Raw genomic sequence first — 15,329 nt, forward strand, 5'->3', positions numbered from 1 at the left:
CTTGAAATCTTGCTTCTCCTATCTCATCCTCTCTTTTAGTAGTATTGCTTATTTCATGTTTTTCCACTATACTATTGTTTTCAGACCAGCATATATTTCAAAAGTATTTATATACCCAAAAGAAACATAGACGATTAACTAGGGAGGAAACTTGTAAGAGAACAACAAAGAGTGAGACTAAATGCTTTGCTTGACATTTGTAACTCTTGTATCAAGTTTGAAGAAGAGGACTTTATAAGTTACTCTTTCTCTGAGATGAATGCTTTTCCAAATTATCACAGCCAGTGAACCAGATTCTTACCTTCACCTAATGTCTGTGCCACCCTCCAAGCAGAACCATTGTTCATTGAAACAGTTGGCGAATGACTTTATGGATAGACCATCTTAATATATACACCATTTCTCAAATGAATATAACCTGTTCTCTGTGGGCTGAGAATGAAGTCACTCACTCAAGTCAAATAGCTTTGAGCACAGCAGGAAGTCTGTATCCAAAAATGGAGCCTACAATTCATTTCCTGGTGCAGCAGAACTATCAACTCTCAGCTTAGCTACGATGAAGGTAAAATCCTTTGGTGATGTGAGGGTCATTGAAATACAGCCTTATTACAATGAAATCCAATGTCTAAAAATTGTTCTTATTTTGGGCCTGTACCACAGTAAGAGTCAAGATTTTAAACTCTACTAAATACAAAAAACAAATAAAAAGCTTTATATATTTATGTTCATTTAAGAAAATACTAGCAGTGATGTATTATTTTGAAATATACAGTTAATGTTTGGAGTTATTTAAAATTTATATTGAGACTGGCTGTGGAGCTTGTGCCCAAGGTCTGCTCAGGACACCAGCCCAGAGAGCCCGGTGAACAGACATTCTTAAACAGAAAAAAAAGTTAGACATAATATATAAATATATTTGAACAAAACAGGCATCCTAGGCCTCTGTCATTGTTCAAGTAAATTGTATCTCACATTTGTGTTCCTTTAAAATTTCCTTCCAGTTCTGTGCCCCAGTGTAGGGGAATGCAAGGGCCAATAAGTGGGAGAGGGTGGGTGGCAAACATGGGGACAGGGGAGCCAAAAGGGGTTTGTTCTTCTTGTTTTTGTTTATTTGTTTGTTTGTTCCTGGGAGGGGAAACTAGGAAAAGAAAAATCATATGACATGTAAATAAAGAAAATATCTAATAAAAAAAAGAAAGGAGAAAACCCAAAATTTCCTTCCAAATCATTGCTTTGAAAAAATAATTTTAAGAACAATTGTTTATAAAGAATCTTATTCTAACTCAGTACCTTGTTTTTGAAAAGCCAAAGATGGATGGAAGACAATTCTTGCTCTTTGAGAGTTTATGCTTTGGGCTGATGAGATGACTCTCGGGCAAAGTGCATACAAAAAAAAAAATAATAAAGTATAATAAAATAGGGGTATATAATGTAGTTGGGTTAAGGGGTTTAATGTGTGAAATGATTCCATGCACAGGAGAGTCAATAGGTTGAATGAGAGGACTAGTTCTCCACATGGGCCTAAACCTAGCTTTAGTGGGTATTATAGGTAAGCTGGAGGGAGGGGTTCTTTGAGGCAGGTAAGTGGGCTGAGTGTTTACTTCACAAGGTGGAACGTGGTGGGAGGGATAAGTTTAGTAGTGGAGAAGCAGACAAAGCTGTCAGATAAGGAGCAGTAGAGCATTTTAATTCTTACTTAATTTTGAGATTAGCATAAATACCTGGAGTGGTGGCAAATGCCTTTAATCTCTGCAGCCGGAAACAGAGGCAGGCAGATCTCTATGAGTTTGAGGCCAGCCTGGTCTACATAGTGAATTCAAGGATGGCCAGGAATATATAGATAGACCCTGTCTCAAGAAATATATTAGCATAGGGATAATTACAACATCTTCCCAGATGCATGTCATATACTTTGCTATGATGATCTCCTATACTCTCTCCTCCTCCCTCCCCCCATTGGCTCCCTCATTATCTCCAAATCCTTTCCCCTCCACATTCATAAGCCAGCACTTTCAGATTCCTCTGATAGTTAAGGAGAAGATTTTGTGGGGGAGAAGCATGCTGATGTCAGAGTTTGAGCTGCCTATTTTTCCTTCCAGGCACTGTGGCATGTAGTATTAGAACAGGTAAAGAATGAAACTAAGGATACTCGTTCACTTTGTCATGGTTCTAGGCATGGTGTGCTGGAGATAGGAAAGTGTAAAGTTTTAGAGACATGCGTGCATCTAGGGCATTTTTAAAGAGGAAAGCTGACACAATTTGAAGGCCAGTAGGTAGAAGTAAGTGAAGAGGGAAATAAATAAATTACAACCACTAAAGGAGTGCGAGTCTTTGGCAAGAAATGAAAGCCCAGATTGGGCACCAACTTATGGCAGAAAGAGTTGTATGTCTAGTCTTAGAAGAGCTTTCTGCTTTTTCACAGGCCCTTCTTGATTCTAATTTTGTTTTCTTTTTAAAAAGATTTATGGCTCCAATTTTTATTTGCATGTACGTGTATATGCTTGTGTATGTGTGTGTGTGTGCGTGCATGAGTGTGCATGTGCACAAGTACACACAAGTACACACACATATACACATACAAACACACATGATTGTGAACATGCACATTCCTGTGGCAGTCAGATGAGGGTATCAGATCCCTTGGATCTGGAGTTACAGATGTTTGTGAAGTCTGAGGCATAGGTTCTAAGAACTGAACTTTTCCACGTCTGCTGGAAGAGCAGCAGGCATTGTAGACTCCTGAGCCATCCCTCCAGGCCCAGTTTATTTTCTTGGCATTTGGATGCTAGATAAGAAAATTTGTGAGTGAGGTGAGAACTGAGTGAGGGGCTACTGGTTTAGTTTAAAAGGAAATCAGTTTTTATTTATTTAAATGAATGAACCATTTATGCTCTGGCCCTGTTAGCTAGATGGTTAGCATGTTGTTGCTAAAAGAAACACCCACAGTGTGATCCCCTTAGTTTTATTATGGAATATTTATCCCACCCTGTTCTTTTACAAAAGACTTTGCTTCTCATTGAGAATTCACTAGTCTACAATTTATGATTTTGATGTGGGGGTGGGAGTTTGCCTTGAGAGTTTGAGAGGATAGGAAGAGAAAAATCAGTGTGTGTTTCTAAAACATACACATGTATACCAGAACACACAAGCATGCACAAACATGCCTCCAAGCACCAAAGCATAATGGATTAGTATAGTTTTTGGGATGTTTCCTATTTATTCATTGACTAATACAATTTTTAATAATAGATGTCAAAGAAGGGATAAGAAAGGACTAAAAATGAACTAAGTTCATGTGTCTTAATGATTAAAAGTAGGGAATAGTTGTGGAAGCAAGTGCAATCAATTCTTTTATGTTATATCCACCACTCTTGATGGCATTACCTTAAAACATAGTAGCATATTATTGTGTACACTTAGGAGGAACAAAACTATTAATTTTAATTCCTTGGTGAATGATAAGAGCAATTTCTATTAATCAACATTCTGGGAACTACTTTTAAGGCTGTTGCTAGTTTATCCTTGAGTATAGGAAGTGTCAGTATCTTAATTACGTGCAGCAATTGTAAAATGGGAAAAGAATGACAGTTTCCTTCTTTTTTATGAGCAGGCAAGCTTTTGGTTAGCCTAAGTGTAAACACATCATTAAACAGCAATGGCAGCCAAGTTTCCCTGGGAGGGAATAATGACTTCACAGCTTATAAACTTGGCACTGCCACACACTAGCCCGTCTGCAGCCTGGACCATGTATAATGTATTCCTAAGTTCCTCTCTGTAAGGGTTTGGGGTCCAAACAAATGTCAAGTGGATGAGTGAGTCAGGCACTGAAGGTCAGGAAAAGACACCTATTCATGTTTTAAAGATAAAAAAACTCTATGCAACTCTTTCACTTCCTTTATTCTTTTATATATTCATGTGTGTCTACAATATATTCTGGGCACACACAGTCCATCATCTCTTGTCCTCTCTCACCTCCACCAGCTCCTCTCCCTCCCTCTGTGTCTATGCTATCTCCACGTCATTTTGTTTTGTTTTGTTTTGTGACCCACTGTGTTTAGCTGGTACCGCCTGGATGGGCATGGGTGTGGACCTGCCCACTGGACATGAATAAGTCACCAATAACGACATCACTGAGGACAGGGACCTTATTTCCTCAGCAGCCTGAGTCTGCCAATAGCACACAGGGAAGGCTGGACCCTGTGAGTCCCTTCTCTATGTATGCAGGTTTGTGAGCTCAGTCTTATGCAAACCTTATTAGGTAACCACACCTGATATGAGTCGTTGAGGGCCACAGCCTTGTCCTGTGCATGGCACAGTGTATTACAGCTTTCTTCTTTTACTTCTTCTTCTTTTACTTCTTCTTCTTTTACTTCTTCTTCTTTTACTACTTCTTCTTCTTCTTCTTCTTCTTCTTCTTCTTCTTCTTCTTCTTCTTCTTCTTCTTCTTCTTCTTCTTCTTCTTCTTCTTAATTGGATATTTTCTTTATTTACATTTCAAATGTTATTCCCTTTCCTGCTTTTCCCTGTGGAAGCCCTCTCTCTCATCACCCTCCCCCTGCTTCTATGAGGGTGCTCCTCCTCCCACCCACCCACTCCCATCTCACCACCTTGGCATACCCTACACTGGGGAATCCAACCTTTACAGGACCAAGGGCTTCTCCTTCTATTGATGCCAGACAATGCTATCTTCTGCTACATATGTGGCTGGAGTCATGGGCTCTCCATATCTACTCTTTGGTTGATGGTTTAGTCTCTGGGAGCTCTGGGGGTCTGGTTGGCTGATATTGTTGTTCTTCCTATGGGGTTGCATGCCCCTTCAGCTCCTTCAGTCCTTTCTCTAACTCCTCCATTGGGATCCCATGCTCAGTCCAGTAGTTGGCTGCAAGCATCTACCTCTGTATTTGTCTGGCTCTGGCAGAGCCTCTCAGGAGACAGCTATAACAGGCTAATGTCAGCAAGTACTTCTTGACATCCGCAATAATGTCTGGGTTTAGTGTCTGTATATGGGATGGATCCCCAGGTGGGGCAGTCTCTGGATGGCCTTTCCTTCAATCTACTCCATACTTTGTCCCCATTTTTCCTTTAGACAAGAGCCTTTCTGGGTTACAGCTTTCTTCTAGTGTGGCTTTTACATTCTTCATACTCCCTTCTGTAAAATATTCCTTGAGCTCTGGAGTGGATAATATACGTGCGCTATTTAAGGATGAAAACTCAACAGTTAGTTGTTCTCACAATTTTGACAAGTCACGAATTTCCACCTTTATTTCTATTCACTGCTAATGAGAAGTTTCATTGATCAAGGATGAGAGCAGAATTGATCTGTGGACATCAACCTTTAGGAGGTTATCTAACAACATCTTCATTTAGCAAAACAAAAGTAGCATGATTCCTTTGGTGTCTATTGTCTCCCTAGCCGTGGGACTTTGACCAGGTACCCAGTACTGAGCAGGAGCTCCCTCCTGCAGAGAAGTCCTCACCCAGATCCAATCACAAATCAATAAGTGGTGTGATCCCAATAACCGTCATACCACTATTATACCAGTAGGCTCATCTTGTCTGGCAATTTGGTATTATAACATGAAAAGTCTAACACTGAGACAAACCACCGCTAGCCTTTCCCCTCCAGCTCTCTGCAAAGCAGCTTCTGGCTTTATGAAGGCTAGCCAGCAGGAAGGAAGCTTCTAGAAGGTAGTGCCTTAAATAACAAAGATATCAAAGGGGTAAAGCTGCTGCCACCACACAGCGCACGGATACCAAAGGGGTAAAGCTGCTGCCACCACACAGCGCACGGATACCAAAGGGGTAAAGCTGCTGCCACCACACAGCGCACGGATACCAAAGGGGTAAAGCTGCTGCTACCACACAGCGCACGGATCGTAAGGTATAGGAGCTGCTGCCACCACACAGCGCACGGATCGTAAGGTATAGGAGCTGCTGCCACCACACAGCGCACGGATCGTAAGGTATAGGTTGAAAATTGGACTGAACTAAGAATGGAACAAAAGTACAGTTTGGAACAAAACAAAAGGATTTCAGCTTTACAGAAGAGGGATGCCTGTGACTAGCTCTAACGACTGGCTGAAGAATTCAGCATTGTAAAGTTTCATGGTTTGATGTAGAAAATGGGTTGGACAACAAAAATGAAAAAAACAAAACCCTAAATCATTACTTATATAAAATTACTTTGATTTATTTTTGTAGATCCTGTTCTCCTTTTTTAAAAAAATAGCACAGCCAAAACATACATTTTGGTCAGTGTTACACATCTTTAGAAGACAGCTAAGAGCCTTCTGCCGGTCTGTAGAGCTGCTTTCTGTAGCTGAGTGTGGAGAAGTTTTGGGAATGATTTTTCTTGGCAGAACATTCTCCCATCCCAGTCTTTTGCACCATTCACTCATAATAGCTCTTTAGATGATGAGATTGTTCAATAGTGACAGATTGAATAAAGTTTCTGAACACCATGAGACAGAGCAGAAAAGAAAAAGAACCGTTTGAGAGAAATGGGCGGTTAAGAATAAACTTGCAGCTGCAGAGTCATGAATCAGCCAGGAAATAGCCTAACTAATCATGGCTAGGTTACTCTTCTAGAGGGGAATTCCTTATGGGAAATACGGGAATTTGAAAGATTGGTAGTTCAGTTAGCGTGACTGGTGCTCACACAGGGAGCTGCTGTACTCATTTCTCCATCATTGAATGTCTTTAAAATTATCCATGAAGAAAAGCAAAAACAAAAATAATAAAATAAAAATATAAAGGAAGGCCTACAAACATAAAAATTGTCATCCCCTCTCCCTTCTATTTACCCAAAGAGGTTGAACAAACGGCTCAAGTCTCGTGTGCTTCAGAATCCTTTGATAGCCTCTGTAATTCTGTAAGATTAAGCTACTATAGCTTCAAGCTATTTTAAGGAGTGTTAGCAACATAAATTGTCTTCCTGGGAGAATTTTTTTTTTTTTTAAATCAGTAGCACATTCTTGCATGTATGTATTTTGCCAAGTTATGGGAACCATTTAATGGACTATAGTGAGGAAACCCATGTTTCCTAGTCATTTAGAGTCTTTTTGTATATGAGTCAATGTCAGGTCTCTAGCAATCACAATGCAGTTCTTCATGAGTCTCCCTTTAAGGCACAGGAGAACTGTTTCCTCTTTGTAAAAACATAAAAGTCTCTCTACCACTGTTTCTATTGGAGTCTTCTAACCAGAGTAAACTTAAGATGCGGAACAAGCAGCTATGGTCAGCTTGTAAAGGGCTCTCCTATCAGCCTGTCCATCAGAGACTGGGCTCTCCTATAAGCCTGTCCATCAGAGACTGGGCTCTCCTATAAGCCTGTCCATCAGAGACTGGGCTTCCTGTGACAACATGGTTTGCAGCAGCCAGTAGTTCTGACATTCTGGGTTTGTACGCAAGCAAAAAATAAAAAATAAAAAAAATTCACGAGCTCTGAGTGGCTCCATGGCAGTCCACAAGGCAGCAAAGTGATGCAGATGGATTATTGTTATAAAAAAAATAAGTACCAACAGCTCGATGAGAGAACTGTCAAGACTGACACTAGGATCATTTCGGAAATTCTCGCCTCCCATGAAAACCACAGGAGCTGATTGTCAGTCTGAGTGCAGCTCTTTTCCAGATGAGATGTTATTTATGAGTAGCAAACATGAGCTGCTCATGACAGCTGGAATTTTGTGGCTGAGCTCAATTCTAGTATTATTAGATAAAGTGGCAGTGCATAAGATGTAGAAATTTATTTTCATGCTAAGAATGCTATGCAGAATTTGAATTGAAAATAAATCACTTGACATGTTGGAAGTTGTTCTCAGGCAGAGACCTGCCAGCTCTATCTAGCTTGTCCCATTAGGTATAGGGACTGGCAACCGCTACTGTCTGTAAAGAGAACATGCAACAGGCATAACATCAGCAAGAAGTCTAGAAACTACTGATTCACCTCAAAGAACGAGGCAAGTTCTCTGAGTTATGATCTTATGTTCAGTGCATTTAAAAAGATTGTACACCTACTTTTAGCTTGCTTAAAAAACCCTTACAAATCTTCTTTATTGTTTTTCCATTATTTATATTTTATGTGTATGGAGATTTTGTCTGCAAGTATGCCCATGTACCACATGCATGCCTGCTGCCCATGGAGGCTGGGAGAGGGCACTGAATCTCTTGGTACTAGAATTATAGGTGACTATGAGCTATCTTGTGGGTGCTGAGAACTGAACCTGGATCCTCTGAAAGAGCAGCCCATGCTCTTCACTGTTGAGCAATCCCTCGAGTAAACTCCCACCTCATATTATCATTGGTGAGATCAGTACAGTATAAAGAAAGGGCCAAAAGAATCTAAAATTTATGAATTCAAGTCCTAATTTCCTCATAGACTATGTTCTGCTGAGGAAGATAATTTATCTCTCTGAACCTCCATGTCTTCATTATTAATTGGTAATAATGGCATAGTATAACTTACCTGTGTAAACTGCAAGTACAGTATATTAATACTTTATTCATCAGTAGGTTTGGAATCCTGACAAACAAGGTTGATATAAAGCAATGGAATTTTGAAGGGGAAAATAGTTTCCCAGTGAAGCATTCCTTGAGCACTATTCACAGAATAAAGATTTGTTTATTCAGCACAAAACCCTTTATTTATTATCTATCTGGCACAGCCAGGTTTTGCAAAGATCCCTGTAGTGGGTTGGCCTAATGCTGCTTGTATTCTAATGCTAATTTGGGACCCCTAAGATTGGTGTCCCAGAGGCGAGAGAATCTACCCATAAGCTGAATAGCTCTGCCCCCAGTTAATTGTGGTTGGTAAATAAAGATGCCAACAGCCAAGAGCTGGGCAGAAGAGACACAGGTGGGGTTGAGGTTACACAGGTTTAGAGAGAGAGGACTATGAGAAGGGAGAAGAAAGGGGAGCCTCTTAGGAGTGGAAGAATGTGCAGGAGGTGGGGGAGAGACACCATGTGCTAAGAGCCAAGAGAATGTGGCCCAGAAGACTGCTCAAGCAGAGTTAAGAGCAGCCCAGGTGGATCCCTGTAAATAGTTAAGTGCTAACTCAGGGTTATCATTAGGAAAGTAGATTCTAACAGCGTGGAGGGTAGACAGCTGCCCAGCTACTGTGCTGCACAAGTCATATTGTAAATACAAAGGCTGAGTGTGTGTCTATCATGCGGGAACATAAACGGTCTAAGGTGGGGAAGAAGCCCTGTGCTGGGATTTTTAATGTGTTCTACTACAGATCCCAAGAAGAACAATTTAGATTTGCTGTGTTGGGAACATACCCTATGCAAGAGGCTCACTCTTGGAGTGCTCCTCATTCCATCAATGTTGCTTACTCTCTTTATTTGTTGGCAGCATGGCTATTGTGAACTTCAGCTATACAAAACTGATGTTCAGGCTTTGTTGTTGGATTTCTTGTTGTTGTTTTAAAGAAAATGTAGTAAGTTGTAAAGAAAATATGTTGATAATTTTCTCCCATATTTATAGATATATAGATATTATATATTTTAATGTGCAGTAGAATTATTTTATATTACTTATTAAATAAAATATATACATATTATATAATATGTAAATGAACATACACACACACACACACACACACACACACACACACACATATATATTTTTACATAGCCTCAGTATGTTGTCCAAGTTAATCATGAACTCAAGAGCTCAAGTTAGTCTTTTGATTCCAGCCTCCCAGTAGCTGGTAGGTGGTATATACCACCATGCTATCTCATTTCCTTCTTTTGAATGTGTCGACTTCTTTCTAGAATGCTTTGGGAAATTCATTACTATTATTACTGAATTATTCCATCAGTATCTACATAGTATTTCAAAATACTATGCTTCTCATCAGGGAGTTTGAAAGTACTTTTCAGATGTTTTCCTCTGGGGAACTCATACTGTATAATAACACATGTTTTAGGCATGCGAACATTGAGAACTTTGAAATCATGGGGTAATAGGGCCCCATGAGAAGGCCTTTGTGATAATTAGCTATATTAATATGTTTTACCACTGCTTCAGTGACTCCTGCTTTATGCTGGCATTTATAAGGTTGATATAAACATGGTGCATTCCTGGGTTGCCTGCATTCAAGGTCACTTAGGACCAAGTGGAGTGCTATGAAAATTCTTGACATTATTGTTTGTTTAATTAATTAATTTTTATTTTGGGGGATTTTACATGAGTACTGTGTTTACATCACTTCTACCCTTTACCCCTCAAACTCCTCTCATGATCCCCATCCCTCTCTGTAGGCCTAATTTTTTTAAAACTCACTTTAATAAGGGTTCAACCTCTCCTCTTGCCCACCACCCAGCAGAGGTAGTGGAAGAGAAAAGTTATTAGGATATGGGGGAAGCGGATCTGTTTAGAAATAGTTTTTTTGGGGCAAGCTTCTTCAGTTCAGTCCTGTAACAAACATCAAATATAACTCAGCAGCTGAAGACCAGTCTTCTAGGCAGGTAGACACCACACATGAACCAGCAGCTGCAGACCAGTCCTCTAGGCAGGTAGACACCACACATGAACCAACATCTGCTGTTCAACCTGAAGAAACCACCAGGCTTGCCAACCAGCCCAAGGACAAGCCATGGAAGCGGCAAGCTTCATCAGAAACTTCGTGAGCAATTCCTTGGCAAGTTTCTCACTATGTCAGCATTACTGAAAACTGAACTCAACAATGCTATGTAAGGTGAACCAGTACATGTGTGTTGTTAGTGAAGAATAGTGAGGCAGAGCAAACCAACCCAATGCCCCTTTCCACTGTTTGTAGGGTCATATATATACTCTTTCATCATGGATCCTTTCACATGTTTGCTCTAGCAAAACATCCTTTCACCTGTGTCTGCTTCAGAAAACATTCTTTCATTCTTTCAAGACATCCTTTCACCTGTGTGCCTCAGCAAAACATCATTTGATATAACTGACTTTCCAAACAAATCAGAAGTTTCCACTCAACTCTTTCTCAGTGAATCCCTATTCCTAGATGAAGAGCTGCAGGAAGTGGCTACTAAGAAAGAAGCAGTTTTCTTCTAAGACGAAGTCTCACTAGGTTGCCATTACTAGGCTGGAACCTACTCCACAGATCAGGCTAGCCTCAAACTTATAGAGGGCTGCCTGCCTTTGTCTTCCAAGTGCTGGGATGAAAGGCAGATGCCAGGACACCTGACCTTTTGATGTTCTATTAAGAAAGTGAGGCCTTTGTCTTTCTGAAAGTGGTCTTGTCTTCCTTGATGAGACTTGCCTTTAAGCAGAGCACTGGGCTGACCTTGCTCAGTTTGGATGGAGACTTCTGATACTTCGTTCATCTTCAGATCATTCCTGGGTTTTGTTCACTCTTTTAAGAACATTTAATCTGGACTTTGCAGATAGCATTTATGTTAGGACTTTCCATTTAATTTAATTTAATTTGATTTGATTTTTTAATTTAATTGGTTTGCCTTTTTCTGGGCACATTACAAACATTATGACTAACAGACTTGGCCTACAAAATAAGCTGTTAATGATGTTGCCCAAGAAAGTCCAGTAGGTTTTTATAATAACAACTTAGCTCAAATTCACTGTATTTGAAGAGGGACATATCATTGTTTTATTGACCATCATCACCACATGTATCAGTAACAAGGAATAAACAAGAATCCATAGGAATGAGATACCTACTGGAATGTCTCACATTTCTAATTAATTAATTAATTAATTAATTAATTAATTAACTTTACATCCCAGTTGCAGTACCAACTCCCTCTTCTTCTAGTCTCACTCTCACAAATCCTTTCCCCTATCACCCTCTCCCCTTTTTCTCAGAGAAGGGGAAGGCCCCCTTGAGTATCCCTCTACCCAGGGACATCAAGTTGCAGCAAGGCTAAGTGCATCCTCTCCCACTGAGACTCAACCAGGCAGTGCAGCTAGGGGTAGGGGATCCAGTATCAGGCACCAGAGTTAGAGACAGCCCCCACTCTAATTGTTAGGGGACTCACATGGAGACCAAGTTGTACATCTGCTACAAATATGTAGGGGGCCTAGGTCTAGCCCTTGCTCGTTCAGTCTCTTAATAATTGTCCCAAGTATTAAAAATCCTTTAATTCATCCTTAGCAAAGCTAATGGACTCTCTTTCTCTCTTTGCCATGTCTCCCACAACCCCCCTGTGTATACTCTTCTAGGGATATACAATGCCCCAAATAGCACACAAATCACAAAGAATGGGGACAAATGACAATTAGGAAGTTACATGGATAAATTAGGAAGTTAAATGGCAGGTTTACAGAAAGTGTGCTTTATTCTCTCCACTCATGCATTATTCATGGAGAGAGCACTTTTAAGAACATCATAAAAATCTCAGGTTGTTGCTGAGGAAATTAGTCCTGATGGAAAACATGTGCTCTCTTGTTTTTGTAGCCTGGGTAGGGTAGGTTCTGTGTTCTCAGAGCTGCACGTACTGCTGGAAGCAGAAGGGGAACTTTTGTTCTTAAGCATACAAAAGTCAAATTTAGTCATACCGGGAGTAGAGGACTTGAGTGCTTTGAGCCTCTCATCTTCGGAATATGTGAAAGTGCCTACAGGTTTCTGCCAAGTCTGGCTCTCTGTTCAGACGTTCTGTTCACTGTATTCCAGAGGCACTTGGTGCAGAACAGACCCTCTGTCTACGTGTTTAGAGTCACAAGACAGTGCACCATGGTTTTACCAAGACTGGCAGGTCCTTGTTGCTTTCATTCGTATTCCATTCTAACTTTTAGGTAGTTCAAGGGGTTCAGTTCTTTAAAAAATGATTCAAGATTCAACACAGAGCACAAAGCATTAAAGATGTTTTTTTTTTTTTCTGCATTGAATTATAGTTGCACCACTTTCTCTAAATGTACTGACTACTTTGTAGCTATGATTTAAAAAATACTGAAAGCTGTCTTCCCACCTCCACTGTGTCACTGGGTTACTCAATTATTTATTGAGTGACCAAGGGAACATTCACATTTTGGTGAATACTTGAACAAACATATTAAAGGTTAATAAGTCTGGGAATTTGAAAGATGCCTCAGTTTTATCCAGGAAAGTACTTAGACATAGAAAGAACTGGGTTGGTTATTATTCAAGCATATATTTTTCTTTTGGTAGAAGAGCAGGTGTCTTGTATTTGAATGGTATGGATAGACTATAAGATGCCCTTGCATCTAAAAGTTTCTGGTACAGAAAAAGGAAGGTGCACATATGGATTTTCATGGGTATGGACTGAACTACTTTATCCACTGGAAAACTGTACTGTGGAATGTGTGCCTCAACTCAGAGCCATGGCCTGTGCTGGAGAGTGATATTCAGATACTGTGATTCACAAATTTTCTCAAACTTCACAAACTTACAGTGACACTGTACAACTAGAATATTGGTTAACCTGAAATGGATGCACATAGGGAAGTATTTGCAATGTAACAGCAGACATTCTAAAACTTCCTAGCCCAATGAACAGCCAAGAGACATCTTTAGTCACTTATTAAGTGACTACTGAGTGTTTGCTGTAGGCCCTAGGTGAGTTCCAGGGAAACAGATATGGATGAGGTGTTGTTTGACTCGATGCTATATGAAAGACTGATATATGTCCATAAGTAAAGATAAAGGAGTGTGAGAAATCCTGCAATCGTGGTATAAAATGAGTACTGCATTCACAAGGAAGAGAGAAATTAAGTGCTGGTTAACAGCAGTGGAGACTGAGTTTTGGAGGGTCATATTGACTACAGAGTTTCCCTGCTGAATGCTGAGACAATAAAAACAGCATACTTGGAAGATAGTTATTCAGCTTCTGCTAGCCTCATCCCTCTTAGGGTTGTGTATTAAAATTTCCGGCATATATATTAAATTAATTTATACAAAAATTACCTGAATGGTTTTTGGGCTTTGTTGTGAACTTATTGACTCTGATATCTCATTAAAACTTTAATAATTGTATTGTGTGTTTGTGTATGTGTGTGTTCCTGTGTATACACACTAAAGGACAGAGGACAAGTTGCAGAAGTTAGTTTTTCTTCTTCTACCATGTGGGTCCTGATAATTGAACTCAGGTGATTACATGATCAGGTTTGGCCACAGACACTTAATTCACCAAGGCATCTTACTGATCCTGTTATCCTATTTAATCCTTACCTAACAGTAAATATTTTCTATATGTCTCTTCCTCTCACATGAACACCTGTAGCTCATAGAAGTTAACTAGTTTTTTTTTTTTCCAAATCAATGCTCCCCCAGAAATGACAAGAAAAAAAGTTAATCTAGGTCCAGTCTCTCTGGGCTGGTGTCCTGAGCAGACCTTAGGCCCAGGCTCTGCAGCCAGTCCCACAGCACCCAGAGGAAGCTGCTGCACTCCCAGGTGCTCTAACAAGGGTCATAGGATCCCAGAATCACAGGATCACAGAGACAGCTTGACTCTGAGGAGTTCTGACACAACCAGGATCACAGGAAGGACAGGCTCCAGTCAGATTTAGCAAGGGTAGGTAGCACTAGAGATAACCAGATGGTCGGGGGTGGGGGGCAAGCATAAGAAAATAAACAACACAAACCAAGGTTACTTGGCATCATCAGAACCCAATTCTCCCACCATAGCAAGTCCTGGGCACACCATCACATCGAAAAAGCAAGACTCAGATCTAAAATCACTTCCCATGATGATGATTCAGGACTTTAAGAAAGACATAAAGAGCACCCTCAAAGAAGTACAGGAGAACACAGGTAAACAGCTAGAAGTTCTTAAAGAGGAAACACAAAAATCCCTTAAAGAACTACAGGAAAACACAATCAAACAGGTGAAGGAAATGAACAAAACCATACAGAATTTAAAAATGGAAATAGAAAAAATAAAGAAATCAGAAAGAGAGACAACCCTGGATATAGAAAACCTAGGAAAGAAATCAGGAGTCATAGATGCAAGTATCACTAACAGAATACAAGAGATAGAAGAGAAAATCTCAGGGGCAGAAGTCATCATAGAAAACATTGACAAAACAGTCAAAGAAAATGCAAAAGGCAAAAAGCTCCTAACCCAAAACATCCAGGGAATCCAGGATGCAATGAGAAGACCAAACCTAAGGATAATAGGTATAGAAGAGAGTGAAGATTCCCAATGTAATGGACCAGTAAATATCCTCAACAAAATTATAGAAGAAAACTTCCCTAACCTAAAGAAAGTGATGCCCATGAACATTCAAGAAGTCTACAGAACTCCAAATAGACTGGACCAGAAAAGAAATTCCTCCCGTCACATAATAATTTTGAAAAGCAGTAAGGGAAAAAAGGCAAGTAACATATAAAGGCAGGCCTATCAGAATTACGCCAGACTTCT

The sequence above is a fragment of the Mastomys coucha genome, unplaced genomic scaffold (assembly GCF_008632895.1).
Source record: "Mastomys coucha isolate ucsf_1 unplaced genomic scaffold, UCSF_Mcou_1 pScaffold12, whole genome shotgun sequence".
In the NCBI taxonomy this organism is placed as follows: Eukaryota; Metazoa; Chordata; class Mammalia; order Rodentia; family Muridae; genus Mastomys; species Mastomys coucha.